We start from the raw sequence: 17,401 nt of genomic DNA, 5'->3' as shown, positions 1-17,401 counted from the left end.
GCGTCCCCTCCTGCAGCGCCACAAGGACCAACTTAATCCAGCGAGATATTCGAAACTCAGTTCTGGTCGGCTTTCTTCCGACACCACGGACGGTTGGCTTATGCGATAATCCAACGGTTAATTAGTCACGCTAAGGTCCCATGTGACGCCTTCACCGATGCAGCATCCGGCACCAAACACAGCGACATTTGAATCTCCGATTTGCTTGGGACGACGACGGCCCCTGGACGTCGTGGTCCCCCAACCGGAAGCTCTTTGACGGAATGGGGATCCTCCCGGCTTCCAGGAGCGAAACGTCCTCTCCAGCACTCAAAGGAATCCTCCAGTACAGCAAAACACACGGTGGAAACTAGTTTCGGTTGGCCTACTGCCGACATTATCGACCTCAACCACACTGACGTAATTCCCGCAAATCCAGAATCTAAACCTGGTGGACAACTGGGAAATTATTTGCCGAATTTCCACGGCTAGTTCTCTTCGCTCGTCGGATTACTGCCAACCTTTTCCTGCAACCAAATCCAATCGAACCAGGATCAAGCCTGAAAACACACCCAAGAAGCAGCGGTTTCGATCTCCATGCAACATAAATCGATGAGAATCATAAATCGATGATGATGGCAACATAAATCGATGAGATTCCAAAAATCTTAAACGGTGCATTAAGCGTTGACGATCTTAGCCCACAAATCCAGCAACCTGGCGCTGGTGGACAACTGGGCTTTTCTCTAAGCAGCTCCTTTCGCTCGACGGCAACGCGTGAGCAGTCGGGGCGCCCCCGAACCGGAAATCCTGCTTCCTGGGATCGACTCCGGCACTTGACGCCTTCTTCAACAATCACCTACTTGGCCTACTGCCGACATTATCGACCTCAACCACACTGACGTAATTCCCGCAAATCCAGAACTAAACCTGGTGGACAACTGGGAAATTATTTGCCGAATTTCCACGGTAGTTTCTTCGCTCGTCGGATTACGCCAACCTTTTCCTGCAACCAAATCCAATCGAACCAGGATCAAGCCAACACACCCAGAAGCAGCGGTTTCGATCTCCAGGCATAAATCGATGAGAATTATAAATCGATGATGATGGCAACATAAATCGATGAGATTCCAAAATCTTAAACGGTGCATTAAGCGTTGACGATCTTAGCCACAAATCCAGCAACCTGGCGCCTGGACAACTGGGCTTTTCTCAGCTCTTTCGCTCGACGGCACGCGTGAGCAGCCGGGCGCCCGAACCGGAAATCCTGCTTCCTGGGATCGACCTGCACTTGACGCCTTCTTCAAAATCCCGCTCTCGAGCGCCCTCATCACCAACGTCAAATGGAAGACAATCTCCGGCTACAGTGTTAGTGGAGCGGCCTCAACCGAAAGTTAGTAGGAATCGGCATGAGTGCACCCCTCTGACTACACCACAGACCAGATCAACCTACCAATAAAACTGAACTATCGTCAAGTTAAAAACAGCTCCTCTTGCGCACATCTACAAAGGCGAAACACCAATCAGCAAAATCTAAAATCTATACCGTTACTTAAACACATGGGATGGTGGCAACCCCGGGGGTGGCGGGACGACCCCTACCGAAAGCTGTCGAAATCGGAATGGGGACTCCTACCGTCACTTACCGGCGCTACGCACCCCATCCCCTTAGAAGCATAGAAGACAGCCTTTTGGAGACTCTGGGTCGACCCCAACTGGAAGCTATTGGGACCAGCATGGGATCTCCGCCCGGTTGTCATCCAAAAGCTTACGCTATATACAACATCTCGACAATCCTACCGAAAGGAAAAAGGGTTTATCATCGTAGTTCCTCACAGAAGCACCCCTAGTTTCTAGGAGGACTATCTAGCCGCTGATCACGATCGAACTTTGCGTTCGGGAAGATTAAACTATTGCAATGAAACACCAACTGGTATCACATTAGGAAACACTGGCTTAGGAAAGTCCACAAATCCAGCTACTGGCGCTGGTGGAAAACTGGACAACCACCGAACAGCCATTCGGCAGTACTGCTACGAACAAAAGAGGAGATAACTGGCAACGTTGTCGGTCAGTTAATCCTTATCAAATGTCTTCAACCAACTAGACCAAACTTGTAGAAGGGGGGAGGGATGGCCTGGGGACGTCGGGGCGCCCCCAACTGGAAGCTGACGGGACCAGAATGGGGATCCCCCCTGGCTTTCCCGGGCCGTCATTCTATCCTTCTCTACTGACAAGGGACTTCACCAAGATCGACACTGCATCAACTTTCTGTTTTAAACCGGAAGCTACCTGTACCAGCATGGGACATCCGCCTGGATGTCTCTAAAATTCATTTTCATCACCACATTATCCAACATATCGTCTACGAATAATGCTTATTTTCCTAAAACTCTTCCAAAGACATCGACCGGCACTACGCTAAGAAAGTTAGCCTAGTTAAGATCCACAAACCCAGCAATCAGCGCTGGTGGAAAACTGGACAATTATCAAACAATCACTCAACTGTAACATGGCCGAACCAAATAGGAAGTAACTGGCAAAGTTGCTGGTTAGTCAATATCACCAAACGGCTTCAACCAACTAAACGAAACACATAGGGAGACTGGAGGGTGGTCCGGGGATGCCGGGACGCCCCCAACTGGAAGCTGTCGGAACCAGAATGGGGATCCCTCCTGGCTTCATCGGCCCATCACTCCATTCCCTTCCACGGATAAGGAACTTCATCAAATCAACACCATATCGACATAGCGACATAACAACAAAACAGGATGGTCGCGGCTCAGGATGCCGGAGCCCAACCGGAAGTCGGCAAAACCGGAATGGGGATCCCTCCCGGCCTTCTCTGAGTCGGGACCTTCTTCCTCAACCAACAGCAAAATACCGAAATTACGTCAACGGGTCCATCAAATCTCTCTGGGATAGTCATAAAAACCGGTTGGAAAACTTGGGGCACTATACCCAACAAGCACCGGATATTTCGATTAATCGAAACAAGGAAAAATCTGAGGATGACTAGAAAAACGGAAACTCACAGTCTCATCGAATACAGCCTCGGCTACTGGGAGGCTAAAACGGAATCCCTCTACCATCCAAAGTCAACACCATCTGCGTTACTGGGGATCCCTCCTGGCTTCATCGGCCCATCACTCCATTCCCTTCCACGGATAAGGAACTTCATCAAATCAACACCATATCGACATAGCGACATAACAACAAAACAGGATGGTCATGCGGCTACGGGATGCCGGGACGCCCCCAACCGGAAGTCGGCAAAACCGGAATGGGGATCCCTCCCGGCCTTCTCTGAGTCGGGACCTTCTTCCTCAACCAACAGCAAAATACCGAAATTACGTCAACGGGTCCATCAAATCTCTCTGGGATAGTCATAAAAACCGGTTGGAAAACTTGGGGCACTATACCCAACAAGCACCGGATATTTCGATTAATCGAAACAAGGAAAAATCTGAGGATGACTAGAAAAACGGAAACTCACAGTCTCATCGAATACAGCCTCGGCTACTGGGAGGCTAAAACGGAATCCCTCTACCATCCAAAGTCAACACCATCTGCGTTACTCCACCGATTAAACCGAAAAATTTTTTGATCTAAAAAGATACAAAAAGACTAAATGATTAGCAGTAAACTTACCTCACGGCTCTGTTACTGGGTTGCCGACATTTGATGCCCAAACCGGACGAGCCGGTGAAAGGCCCCCCTGGTCGGCCGGCGCAACAATACCCAAAGGGCACCACCGGGATTTTGCATCGTGTGATGTGCGCCGCCAGAGGGAACTCAAATGCCACCGACTAAGCGGCTATGGTCCAACCCCCCCTTCCGGGGGAACACAACCGCGACAAAACAACACCAACAACAAAGCTCCATCGGGCAACAGGGATCCAAGAACGCTCCCAGGCTCCAAGGGAAAACTCCCGCTCCAGCACCCACCGGAAACCGGATACCATCCGTCACCAGACAGCACCCACCGGAAACCGGATACCATCCGTCACTAGACAGCAAGATCGTCAGCCTCCTGGTGGCTCTCTCCATCGAGTCTCGGCGGCTGCACGCAGACGTGATTCCGACACGGACCGTGTCCCGGATACCGGATACCATCCGTCACCAGACAGCTAGATCGTTAGCCTCCTGGTGGCTCTTTCCATCGAGTCTTGGCGGCTGTACACAGACGTGATTCCGACACGGACCGTGTCCCAAGGACGGCACCGCGGCTTTCGACCGTATTCCAACAGGAGAATCTTCCCACCTTCAAACATCGCCCGACACATCGCAGAGGAAAACGCTTCCTTCCTTTTGCACCGCCCCAACGCTGAAATAGATAATTAAGACAACAGTAAACAAACAGTAAAATCAATCAGCCGTCGTCCGCTGGTTAAGACTTCTTTTAAACCCCAAGCTACTCACCTGTATCTCATCAGACCATAGTCTAAATTACTCCCAGAATCAGCTTCCGAAAAATCGCACCCTGAAAAGAAAAACACATTTTTACCCGTCAGCAAACATAACCTCAAACTATCATTGATCTTCTATTCAAACGGACAGTATTTTTTGGCTTAGTGGCATAATCAGCAACAGCTTTTTCCCGCAGTCTAGTAACTCACCTAGCCATCACCTTAAAACTAAGTACCATCCGATAATTAAAGCACCAAATCACAAATTTTCCGGACCTGCAGCAAAACACCACGCGACGGATTATCCTCAAGAAAAATTGACTCACCTGTCATTCTTGAGGAGCCAAATCCACACGGAAAACAAAAATTCCCAAAAGTATTTTTTACCTATTTCTTGGTAACCAAAAACCCAACTTCAGCCACCTAGTGAGAAATAGGAGAATTACACACTGGCACGGTAAATAAAAGCTCCACAGCACTATCCTTTTTGAGCCATTTGGTAGTAAACAGAAAAACAGTTAGACTTTTTAGTAGACAATCCAACCAAAATTCAAACACAGGCAATGCCTTCTCAACAGAATCTGGCAACCAAACAATGTTGTAAACCACCCACGTACTGTAAACTAAGTAACAATTTGATCCTCCAAGTAGAACGTAAGAAAAATTCGAAAAACGTTTTAACCTGTAATTTAGAAATAAGGCGAGACCCCACGGTTGGGCTCGGGAAAATAGCCCTTACGGCTTTTTCCTCTATTATCTAAGTGATGAACTTCTAATTCCATCGAAAAAATCACTATAATAAAGAAATTAAAAAAAAAAGATAGATGGAAGTTCACCGGTCGGACGCTTCCGACATACATGGATCCGCGCAACGAGAGGGAGGGGCAAGTGCTGGTGCTTTGGCTTGAAGGAGTGAACGGAGCATCGTTACTGCCCCTGTTCTTAATCAAAAAGTCCGTTCATCAATTCCTGGGAGCGAATATCGACTCCGCTTTCCCTGAAGGCGGTTCATACGCCCTCAAAGTGAGAAATCCTGGGCACTTTGAGAAGTTGCTGACCATGGCAAAATTAAACAACGGAACCCCTGTCAAGGTAATCCCCACCCGGTCCATAACACCGTAAAATGTATAGTTTACTGTCGAGACGTGATTGACCTACCTGAGGAAGAGTTACTGGAAGAACTGAAAGATCAAAATGTGATCCAGATCCACCGGATCACAAGGAATGCTGGCCAGCAAAGAGAGAACACTCCTCTCCTCGTCACGCTTAGCGGGACCTCAAGACGAACACATCTTTTCGGTTTCTTGAGGTGCCCCACTGACCCTACTATCCGTCTCCTGCAGTCTTCAACTGTTGGGATTTGCGTACACAAAGATAGATGTAAGCCTCAAAGCCACGTGGAACTGCTCGGTTTCCACCGATCGCAGAGGACAAAGGTGCGACCTGTCGCCCTTTGCTCCAAGTGTAGCAGTGGCCAGCACCCCGCAAAAGCAGAGCCTGCCCAGCGTATAGATTGAGAACGATGTCCAGCGGATAAAGGTCGACCGGGACTGTACCTACCCGAAGCGCGACGCATCCTGCAACTGGAAAAGAGTGGAGAGCCAACGTACGCTGAAGTCGCAATGCAGGTCAAACTCTAGGAGGAACTCTGCGCGGCGGTGCCGAAGAGAGCTCCAGCAAAGGGAAATTCAACCGACTATGGCTACACTACTTGCCGCCCTCGCCGAAAAGGACGAGAGAACTCGAAAACTGGAAGCCATGATGGAGGAAAGCCTCGAAGGAATGCGAGCTCCAAGATAAACTGGACAAAATTATAAACAGCCAGCTCCTTCAGACAGCAGCAACTCCCGCCAATCGGAATTGATGAAATCGACTGATGGACGACACACTCACGTCCGTCGAGAAACCGGAAGGCCCAGCCCTGCCCTTAACAGCTCCTTTACCGAAGTCGAACCACCCTCAGACCCTATCCAAAGTGACTCCCAAGATACTTCTGGATCTCCCCTGACCCTGTTTTCCTCTCACCCCTCCCCATCAAGAGAGAGAGTGAACTCAGGTGACGTTACACGAAACGATCGGCAACAGCAGAACGATCGCACACTCGACACCACACGCGTCACTAGCGCGGTACTCCTCAAACTTCCGGCCCCAGGATCGCCGGAAGAGGAATATGCCAGCACGTCGCCAGATCCAACCACGAGCCCAAGAGTATCCCAAAACCCAACGGCTTAACGCCAAGAACAGCGGATCCCGCAAAATTGGAACCTTCAACTCCAATGTTACAGCCCCAACGTGCCACAAATCTCGAAAACCACCAACACCAGAGCCGACGTCGGACCCAGGTAGCCGAGGCACCATTGGACCCACGCTATACCCCAACCGGAACCTTTGAAGACCCCGGCGCCTGGTAAAGGCCGAGGACGAAGAACTCAATGTGGAGCCCTGGATCGTCGGGGGCCGGTAGACGACGTCAAGACCCAACCGGAACGACCGGACCGACCTCGGATCCAGAGGACAAGAAATAAAGAAGAGCCTGTCCAGATCCTTGGTGGGGTCAGTGCGGACGCTGCCCCACACCGGAACTGGGAACAACCTCCGGCACCATTGGATAGACGGAAGAGGACGCATCATCCCCTGCAAGCATAGCAAGCGGCGTACCGTTGTTCTCCGGTGGACTCGAGGGCAAGAGTTTTCCTGTTGGCGTTCTCGGACGCTTTTACTCCCGACGGACGACGTGGGATGCAAGCCGCAAGCGCAAAGCAAACATCTTCAAGTCACTGCAAACCTCTCCTCTTTCCAAGGGCGTTCGGCAACCTGGGACTCTCACCCGGCCATAAGTCCCAACAGTTTCAGCGTCCTGGGCTCCCTCGCACTCCAACCCGTGATAAGTCCCACCTCCGTGGCTCCTCTCCCACTTCAGCGGTACAGGAGCCGACTCCCCGCCGCACAAGTATCGTCCAGTGGTTCCAGCTTCCCTCGTCGTCACCCCTTGACGCATCGAGCTGGGCCAGCCAGTGGATCATCCTCTTCCATCGGCCCGGCCGTCCAGATTCCAGGTACGGTAAAGACACTCCCCTTCTTTATCGTCCTCTTCCAACCCCAGCCTCCGCTGAATTAAGGACTGCCTGCAATGGAACATCAACGGGTACTGGAACAACCTTGAACTCGAGCTGCTGGTGCACCACAGCTCCCATGGACCATCGCTTCCAAGAGGTGAACCGAGTTTCCGACGCCCTCATGGACCGAACGCTCGAGGCAAGTACCGGACCAGCAAGGTTGGGAACAATTTAGGCACTCCAGCTATCGGGGTGCGGACATCCTTCGATGTCCTCGATATCGATGAGGACCTGCCGGCTGGGGGGGACGGCCCCGAGACGCCGTGGCCCCAACCGAAAGCAGCAAGGGATCGGAATGGGTGTCCCTGCGGCCCTGGAGCGATACGCCTCGCCTCTAAAACAACGATAACAAAAGCACGCGGAGCTCACGAAGACAACGTCGACTAAGGTTGACCAGGTATTTCCTCATCTGACATCCGGATCGGACAAGCAGTACTCATCAAATCAGCAATGGAGTACCCTCACAGCCTACCAGGGGTGATACTCCTGTCCTCATCATTGAAAAGCAACAACTCAAACGCCAAGCACAATCTCTACAACCAAACGACAGAAGATCTCAACATGAGTGAGTGGGGAGGCCAGTGATCTGGGAGCACCGGGTCGCCCCCAACTGGAAGCTTTTTGGGACCAGCATGGGGATCCCTCCCGGCGGTTTTTCCCTGGTGCATTGGCTTCCCCATACGAACCAGCAAACTAGGATAAACACCTAATTATGGAAAATTGGATTCCCGGGTCGCCCCCAACTGGAAGCTACGGGGACCAGCATGGGTTCCGCCCTGGCTCTCCATTAATATCCTTAAAACCTGAAGCGAATTCCTGCAAATTCAAAAGCAATGAAAATAATCATTACCTAAAACTCACCAACAATCAATCCACGACCTGATTCTGACCCGCACAAGGGACCAGCACCGACTTGAATCAGCGACATCCTTCACATACATCCGGCAGCACTAAAATGGAAGAAACGAGATGAAATCGATATTTCCAACCGACCCCATTGGAACCAACTCACCATTTTCATCCGTTCGGGGATGGAACGAACAGTCATCTTTCCTCGATCCCGCCGGCTGCCGGTGCCCAATGCCCAAACCAACGGGTTGATGAAAGGCCCCGGTGGACCGATGCGACGACACCCAGGCGACCAGCGAATTTTCATCGTCTGCTGTCGCATCGCCGGAGGAACTTAGCATCGGTACTCTGCACAGGGTCCAGCCTCCATACAGGATCGGCGGAATCGACTCTGGAACACCAACCGACATCGACAATCCTTTGGGATAGCTGTGCTGGTTACGGAGCACGTTCTACCAAACACAGATGATTCTTATCGGCGAGACTCAACCCCTCAAGCCGCTGCAACGAATCTGTTTAAGTCTCCACCAGCGACGAATAGGCAGCAGGAAGTGGACACGGACCGCAACCTCATCCCGGGAAAGAACTCATGCCAGTAACCGCCGCGCTCGGTTATATCCGATGTCCTCAGGTAGCGGAAGATTCCTAAACACCAGCCGTTTTCCTTCAACCAAAGCGTACCTGAAACAGTTAGAAAGCCAAACGTTAGATCACTCCATGAAGTTATGGAAACAAAACACACCATCACCAAATTAAGTCAACAATCGTCAACCCGACTACAGCCAGATCATCCTTCACGATCGACGATAACCTTCAAACAAATCACTAGCCATCCAACCACATATAAAGTGACCGTCCCCAAGTAATTTAAGAATAAATACAAATATCTTGTTACAACCCCGGCCGCTCTCGCGGAACTTACACCCCAAAACCCGTAAGCCAACAGACAACCACACCCCTCTCCTGCACATAAAACCATCAACAGGCCTCAGAATTAGTCCAGCAAAACGATGGAATACCGAAGTCACTAGCACCACAACTGCGAGGGAGGTAACCTCAATATGGCACGAGGTTCTACTCCAAATTAAAACCATTTCACCTCCTAAATCTCACCTATCACACAGCCTGCCTTCCAACTTCCCGTTCAAGTTTTTCCCGCTGGATCACCGTTTCGATTTATTTAACGCGTAAAGGACCTAATTAGGCACTTTAAAGAGAACTCGCGCTCGCACCGCACATTTTAGCGAAAAACTCAGACGAACGACAGCTGTCAAGGAAAATCACACGATAAATCAGACTTACTCATCCGTTCTTGTTTTTACCTTAAATTGGTAACCAATGTTTGTCAAATCGCCACCTAGTGGCAAAGCGAAACCCATATCCCAGCAAATCTCGTCAGACTTCAGTATGTCCAATGTTAGTTTAAATCAATCAAATATAAAACAAATGTTTTAACGATTAGGCATTAGAAAGCGAATCAGCAAAGGCGAGACCCAGGTTGGGCTCGAAGAGAACCCATTCCGGTTTCTCCAAATCATCGTGAGAACTTTATAAAAAATCACGTTAAAAGATTTAAAAAAAAAAAAACCTGCCGGCTGTCGGTTCGGCTACATGGAGCTTGCCTATCACGATCATCAATTTTACATCCTGCGGCGCCTTCCCCGCCGTCAAGTAAGGAAGAAATTTGATCGAAAATGCTACACCTCCCCTACTCCTCCTCGGGGACATGAACGCCCACCACCCATGTGGGAGGGTCAGGGTCGACCCGCGGCTCCGTCCTAGCGATCTTCCAAGAAGGACCTCGTCATCAATGACGGGCCTTACATTTTCAACGGGCACCCGCAACTGCCATCGACGTATCCGCGGTAAGTAGGTCCGTTCTGTCGCGTTTCTCCTAAGCCAGCACCGACCATATGGTAGTAACCACTACCGATCCAGATTCCACTCACGCATCCCTCCTGTGGAAGTTAGCACCGTTGGAAATACGATGAAGCGGACTGGAGGAGTACGAGCGCCACGTCAACGGCCCGCGCGACCAACCTCCATCGTCCATTTCCGACTTCACCAGCATGGTCCTTGTCGCAGCACAGCATGCCATCCCACGGTCTGCGGCGTCCCGGCGTCGCGCCCTTAGATGGTGGTCCGAGGAAACTCGGCGTGCAGTTAAGGTAGGCGAAAGCCCTTCGGGCTTTGAGAAGCAAGTCCCAACCACCTTCCCCAGGCCTGACGCCCCTAGATGGGAGAAACACCGACAGGTAAGATCATTATCAGGGAAGAATCCAAGCAATGGGAGGATTTCATCGATAGCATCAACCCGTCCCAGACCTCCGCCGAACTTTGGAGCGGGTTAACGCGATTATGGGAAATCGAGGGGCTCCAATCCACCTCGATCAGGGCAACTGCACAATCTCTGACCTGCTAAGTCGAATGCTCTCGGCGACTATTTTGCTTCCCCAGCTGTTTCCAGTACCCAGGACTTCAGAGAAAAATCACTCCCATAATCTTCACCTCAACACATCTCATTCCCGGGACCCCCGGCGCCTGCTGAACCACCCTCTCAGCAGGAGAGTTGGCCACGCGCTCGCCAAGTGCGGGAACTCATCCGGCCGGATGAGTTGGGGTATCCCATGCTCAAACGACTCTCTCCGGCCGCGAAGGCCCTCTTTCTGAACCTCGTCAACAACATTTGAAAACCGCACTTTTCCTGAGAGGAGGAAAAGCTCGTCATCCCATCCGAAGAGTAGTGTTAACAGCCGCGACGCTTCCAAATTTAGGCCAATTTCCCTGACCTCGTGCGCGTCCAAAACTGTCGAAAGGATGGTCAATCGGCGGCTTAGGGAAAAAAACAGCGGACGGAAGGTTAGGCCATCGTCAACACGCTTTCGCCCAGGATATGGCACGAGCACCTATTTTGCCAACCTGGGCAGGTGTGCTCCAAGAGGCGTACGAGGAAGGCAAGCATGTTGACCTAGTATCACTTGACATCGCCAAAGCTAACCGGACCTGAACCTTTGGTCCTTAGAAAGTTCAGATCAGTGGCATCACTGGCAACATGCGCATTCATCAAAACTTCCTCACTCGACGAACCTTCCAGGTGCTCATCGGCGGCACTATCCAACGAGTATCCGAAGAAACCGGCGTCCCCCAAGGGTCGGTCCTAGCGGTTACGTTATTCCTCATCGCTATGGACAGGGTCTTCAACTTCCTGCTCTGCAAATGTCTACGTATTTGTATACGCAGACGACATCCTGTTGGTTGTTGTTGGAAGTACACCCGGAAGAACCAGGATCAGGTCCCAAGCGGTTACCACCATTCTTCGGTGGGCTTCTTCCTCGGTTTTGTACTCAACGCCAGGAAATGTCCGGGGACACTGTGCAGGGCGGCACCAGCTATGGGCCTTCCATTAAATCGCACGGAGGCCATCCCAACCGGAAGATCGTCCGTACTTGAGTTGACATCGACCGAAACTCTCCTTTACCGCACTTCCGAGCGGTAAAGGAAGCCTCAAACCCGCGTTAACCTCATCAAAACCCTCTCCAAAAGACCGCACCAACAACAGGAGCAGAGGCTTAACGTCGGGCAAGCCATCATTGACAGCCGCCTGCTCTGGGCCAGAGCTCACCTGCCCTTGCTACCGGAATCTTATCAGCACCTCACCCGTTTTTAACAACTACGTCCGGACAGCTCCGGTTACTCCCATCCACCCCGCGGAAGCTGCATGTGTTGATGCCGGATCCTTTCGCCACGTATTCAGATGGCATTTGCCGTAAAGCCGCTTCCTTCGCGGCCGCCACGTGGCGAAGTCAGGATCCTCTCCTCGTTGAGGCTGACCGGATCCTGAGAAGTGTAGCCGTACTAGCCTCCCAGTGGCGCGGGTCCACTGGCACGGAGCGAAGGGCTGGCTGTCGCCTCCAGTAAACATCGACGCACCATCGCTTCCGGTTTAAGGGGCGATAACACCGAGGAACCGACGGTCTTTAACTGATCTCAACACGCTTCCGGAACTGTGAGATCCGCTACACCGACGGTTCCGTATCTAGCCGAGGAGTGGCTTCGGAGTCCATGGACCCAACCTAACCATGTCGGAAAGTCGCCACGGCATGAACATTTTTCCGCTGAAGCTGTCGCCGTCTTCATTGCGGCTACTTACCCAGCGGAAACGATTGTGTCCTTACGGACTTGCGAGCGTGGTTTCTGCCCTTCAAAGCGAAACCCCAAGCATCCCTGGATCCAGGGAACACTAGCTGGAATGATTCCCGGCACCACCTTGCCTGGATCCCGACATTGTGGCATTAGGGAATACATGAGGCCGACGCCTGGCGAGCATCGGTCACGAGGTCACAATATACCGTTCCGTCCCACTGGCCGACGTCAAGAAATGGACCAAGAGCGTCGTCGGCCAGGACTGGGCTCGATATGGAACGACAACACGGGCTCTTTCTCAGAAAAATCAAGGGAAACACCATCTCCTGGAAAGACCCAGCAACCAGAAAGAGCAGCAGGTTATTCTGAGGCTCGGACCGGTCACACAGGTCTCCCACATTTGAGGTGGGGCCCTTTCCGGTCCGTGTGATCTCTGCGACACCGAAAATAGCGTGGAGCACTCATCTGTCAGTGTCCAAATATGAGCCCCCGAAGTCTATACGGCATACCGGGAGTATCAGGGACGCACTGGCGGATGATGAAGCTGCCATGGCGGCCATCTTCTGCTTCCTGAAGGACGCCCAACTTTTTGAAGTTTAGGACCCGATGCGCTATAGCGTCAGGCGTCGGAATGAGGCCCTCCACATCAGGCGAACGGGCATTTCCTAAATGTAAGTCCCACCAGCGAGCACCACTCCGACTCGGCTGAGGGGCATCGACCTACCACCTCCACAGCCATACCTCGTCAAACCATATGCCAATCCGCAATCGAATTTTCTCTTCCTTCACCGAAGGATCTTGATAAAAATCATCGAGCATTGTTTCAGGCCCTCCGAATTTTTCGGATTCCGAATATCGCCGCAACCACTAGGTGGCGTTCTGAACCTTAAACGTAGAAAGGTCGAAAAATTAAAAGGTTTTCTGTGTAAAATTGTAGACGAGGAGGTCATGGATTAGGGCCTCACCATCACTTCAGTCCTCGGAAGCAAAGCCACCACCGAGAACAGCGCATACAAAACCGCAGGACATCTTGAGGTGCTAAACTTCAACAGGATCCTTAGCAGAAACCCTGGACACAGGACCCGTAGGAATGCAGAGCAAACACCAACTCTCACAGATCTGGCTACACCTAAGACCAGGCACATCGGAACACCGTTTTTAACTTGTTTTATGTAGTGTTTCCCATTTAATTCCTAATTGTTTTTAATGTGTTTCTTGTATTTTCACTGTATTTTTCGTTTATCTTTTAAAGTGTTAGAATTAATTTAGAAAATCAAAACACCAACTGGCGATGCCCTTGAGTTGGCAGGGCGGTCTCACTGGCCCTCCTCTCAACATAGCTCTGTATATGCCATCGGCGGGACCCAAGGTTCCCGCAAAGGAACTCCTCGTTCCCTTTCAGCAATCTTGAACTAATTTTAAAATTAAAAACACTTTAAAGAGGAAAAAAAAAAAAAAAAACTCTTGGAGTTTGAACCACGTTGATCCGATGAAACCAGGAAAACGGAAAAGCACCTGATTTCAAAGTCTCCTAACCTGAAGACTGTGAGCTACAAACTCAGCCGACACTGGTGGTAGCTCCGGATCTTAGGAACCACTTTTGGGGGAGGGTAATAGGTTTAGGGGGGGGTAAGGGTTTGGGGAAAAACTGCGGAGAGGTGGGAATGTCCCGAAAAAAAAAGTGTCCCACAAAAAATGGGGGGGTAATGTCCCACAAAAGGGGGTCAGGGGGTAAAAAGTGTCCCACAAAAATTGGGGGGAAGGGAGGGGGGTCAGAGGGGAAGACTTAGTGGAAGGGAGGGGTTCCTGGTTCGCTCACTGCCCAGGGACGGATCCTGGTAACAATCTTCCGCGGGGTCTTCAACCCACCGCAAAACACTACACCCAACACGTGCTCCTACCTCTTCCCCGTAGGGCAGCAGTACCCAGCACTGTATTTGCCTCTTCACTGGCAAAATATCGTCCCAACAAAATGGCGATCCAGTTCACTTACGGTCAAAGTGCTTCCCTGGAGTGCACCTAATTAGCACTTTAATTTCGGCAAGTCAAAACTTTCCGATCCGATGGTACTGAGGAAAGGACTTGCCGAAACAGCCGCACTTGACGACCTTTTTCTGCCCTTAAAGGGCAACTTCCGGATAAACGCACTATCCAATGTTCAAGAATGCGCACTTCACGACTGAAATTATGACTCCCCACCGCACGGGAGGGCCTGATCTGGTTCAAATTCTCCGTGGGAAGAACCGCCTGTAGCCGAAAAGTCAATAAAATTGGCTTAACTGTTACGGAAGGTGTGCCTAGCTTCACAAATCACACGCACAGCGGTAACCCCGTGATCACAAGGAAAAGCACAAAACGAAACACTAACAAGTAAAGAGATAAAATCGCACAGCGATAACAAACGCGTCCGCATATAACGAATGTGTTCACGAACTGACGTCAAATGGAAGATAATCTCCGGCTACAGTGTTAGTTGGAGCGGCGCAACGAAAGTCAGTAGGAATCGGCAGAGTGCAACTCTGACACACCGCAGACAGGCTAGGCCTGAAGTCTTTGTACTCCACTACAGTCGGAATTTGTACCATATCTTGTTCCAGTAACAACAAACCAACCAAAAAATCAATAGACAAACTTGTTTAGGGGGACCTGTGCAACGTTGTAGGTCAGGATCCACCTAGATAAGAAACAAATTTCATGCCAAACACTGCCCACAAATCCAGATAATTTTGACATCTGGTGGAAACTGTTAGCCTGAATCCTTTAGAACTATACTCTACTCGGTAATACCCAATTGGTTACCGTCTGTCACTGATGAAGATTGCACTACTATGGCATGAACTACTTGACCTAAAGTTTAGGATTACACTCTTTGGATCAAGAACAGCAGGAACCACCAGGTGCTCATGCTATTGAGCCCCGTAAGAGTCAGACCACAAATCCAGATTTTCGGACATCTGGCGGAAAACTGGGTTACGCTTTGACATCACAAAAGCAAAATATTGGAGGAATATCGACAGCGACCTTGCTTCACCACAGCACTGGAAGGGCAACTGAGCGACACTGAACGGCTGGGGCGCCCCCAACCGGACGCTAAAACCGGAATGGGGTTTCTGCCACCCAGTCCAAACTCTCCCCATCAATTGGTTAATCGTGGCAATCAAGAATAAGCAGTTCATCAACCAAAATTTAGTTAATCAGCAAATGTCTCAACATGGATTCCCTATTCTCGGAATAAAACAATCGGGCATGGGAACATACGAGTAGTCGGGCGCCCCGAACTGGAAGTCCTGCCAAACCAGAATCGGGGAAGCGACCTCGGCACTTGATGTCTCCCTAAAACAACAATTCCTGATAATCGGAACCAAAACGCAACAACTGGACCTTCTTCCAAAAAACCAAGGGCTTTGACAATCAACTTAATGAGCGATGGGGATGACGACGGCTCGGAATGCCGACACGGCCCCAACCGAAAGCAGGATGGAATCGGCATGGGTCCCTGTTGGACATCCGAGCGACTGCCTCCCCACACGAAAACGGACTCAACTTGGATAGCGAATAAACACCTCGAATCAGCGCATGCTCGATAAAGAATAATGGTCAATCGCCCTAAACTAAAACTTATTGAAACCAGATAAAAGCTAAGCTCACCGATGATTACATCCGTCCTCTGACCAATACGAGAAGGAACCTCCATCTTCAAGCACTTGACTAAAAAGAAACAAGCGATGAAAGATCCACCTTCAAATTAGACCCACGGAACTCAACCTACCTTTCCCATTCGGGATGGAACCGAACGGGAGCTTTTGATTATCCTGCTGCCAATGTCAATGCCAAACCAATATAATTGATGAAAGGCCCCCGGTTGGTCGATGGCACCCAAGTGATCTGCGGATTTTTCATCGTCAGCGCCGCATCGCCGAGGGGAACTTGACATTGTTGGCCTACGCCAACGATGGTCCAACCCAGAAGCAAGACAGGACGACAGAGTTGACCACCACTGTACATCCAGTTGTTGTGGCATTTCATGCACCCCCGTCCTTTTCCACAGTTTTCCTCAGCTCCGAAAATTAGGATCGGCTCCAGTTACCACGGACCGGTTAGATAGTCCACCACCAAGAAAGATTACCTGTAAACAAAGGAAAAAAAACGATTAAAACTGACGCAAATGGGAAATAAACCTGTCTTGATAATAGCAACCTAAACAACACAACCAAATGAAATAACCTAGGACCAACCAACATCAACAAGCCACCCAATCCAAAACATCCGCCAGACCACCCTGAAACATCCAGACCAGCCAGACCGAAATTAGAAATCCCTCAATACACGACTCCAAAGTTCAACGAACAACTCACATCTCGACCAAGCAACCATACCGCTCCCCACCGCCGTGGATTACCGCCTAAACCCTCAGTTCCTGAACGTCAATTAAAGCATCTGGAAAACTGGTCATCACCAAAACCAACTCAATACATCACACCATCGGCTCCACTACTTCTTCAAGGCACAACCACCACCATCTTCAAGAACAGCATTGCTCTAATCAACCACAACCACGTCATCAACAAGATCCTACAGAATATCGCATGACCACCCCCAGTTGGAACAATAAAGCACATTATCGTGCTGCCCGGCCGTTGTCCGCCGACAGTTACACTCACAAATCTGTCAAACCACCACACTAAACACACTGCTTACTTTATTTTCCCTTCAATCGTTCTCCGCCCACACCAATCGTCATAGAACTTTTGAAATAGTCCAAATCAAACCGAAAATAACTATGGAGCTATAATACCCAATGCAAAGAAACATAACCCCTCCTGGCACGAGGAATTTCCTTCACAAAAAAGGTCTTCCAAAAGCACCATCCAGCTTTCTTACCGGTTGAACGGCTACTGCTACATC

General features: G+C 50.4%; 1 protein-coding gene across 1 annotated transcript in view; it reads right to left on the bottom strand.

Annotated features, from left to right (window-relative positions):
• LOC134213901 (uncharacterized) overlaps positions 1–16,195 on the bottom strand; it is a 41,198-nt gene extending 25,003 nt beyond the window's left edge. Inside the window, exon 1 of the mRNA XM_062693373.1 lies at positions 16,145–16,195. The gene's annotated coding sequence lies outside the window, so the exon portion shown is untranslated. The remainder of the gene's footprint in view (positions 1–16,144) is intronic.
• Between the last annotated feature and the right edge of the window lie 1,206 nt (positions 16,196–17,401).

Source organism: Armigeres subalbatus, chromosome 2 (genome assembly GCF_024139115.2).
Source record: "Armigeres subalbatus isolate Guangzhou_Male chromosome 2, GZ_Asu_2, whole genome shotgun sequence".
Taxonomy (NCBI): Eukaryota; Metazoa; Arthropoda; class Insecta; order Diptera; family Culicidae; genus Armigeres; species Armigeres subalbatus.
The sequence above is the reverse complement of the archived record's forward strand: the minus strand, read 5'-3'. Positions and strand labels throughout refer to the sequence as shown.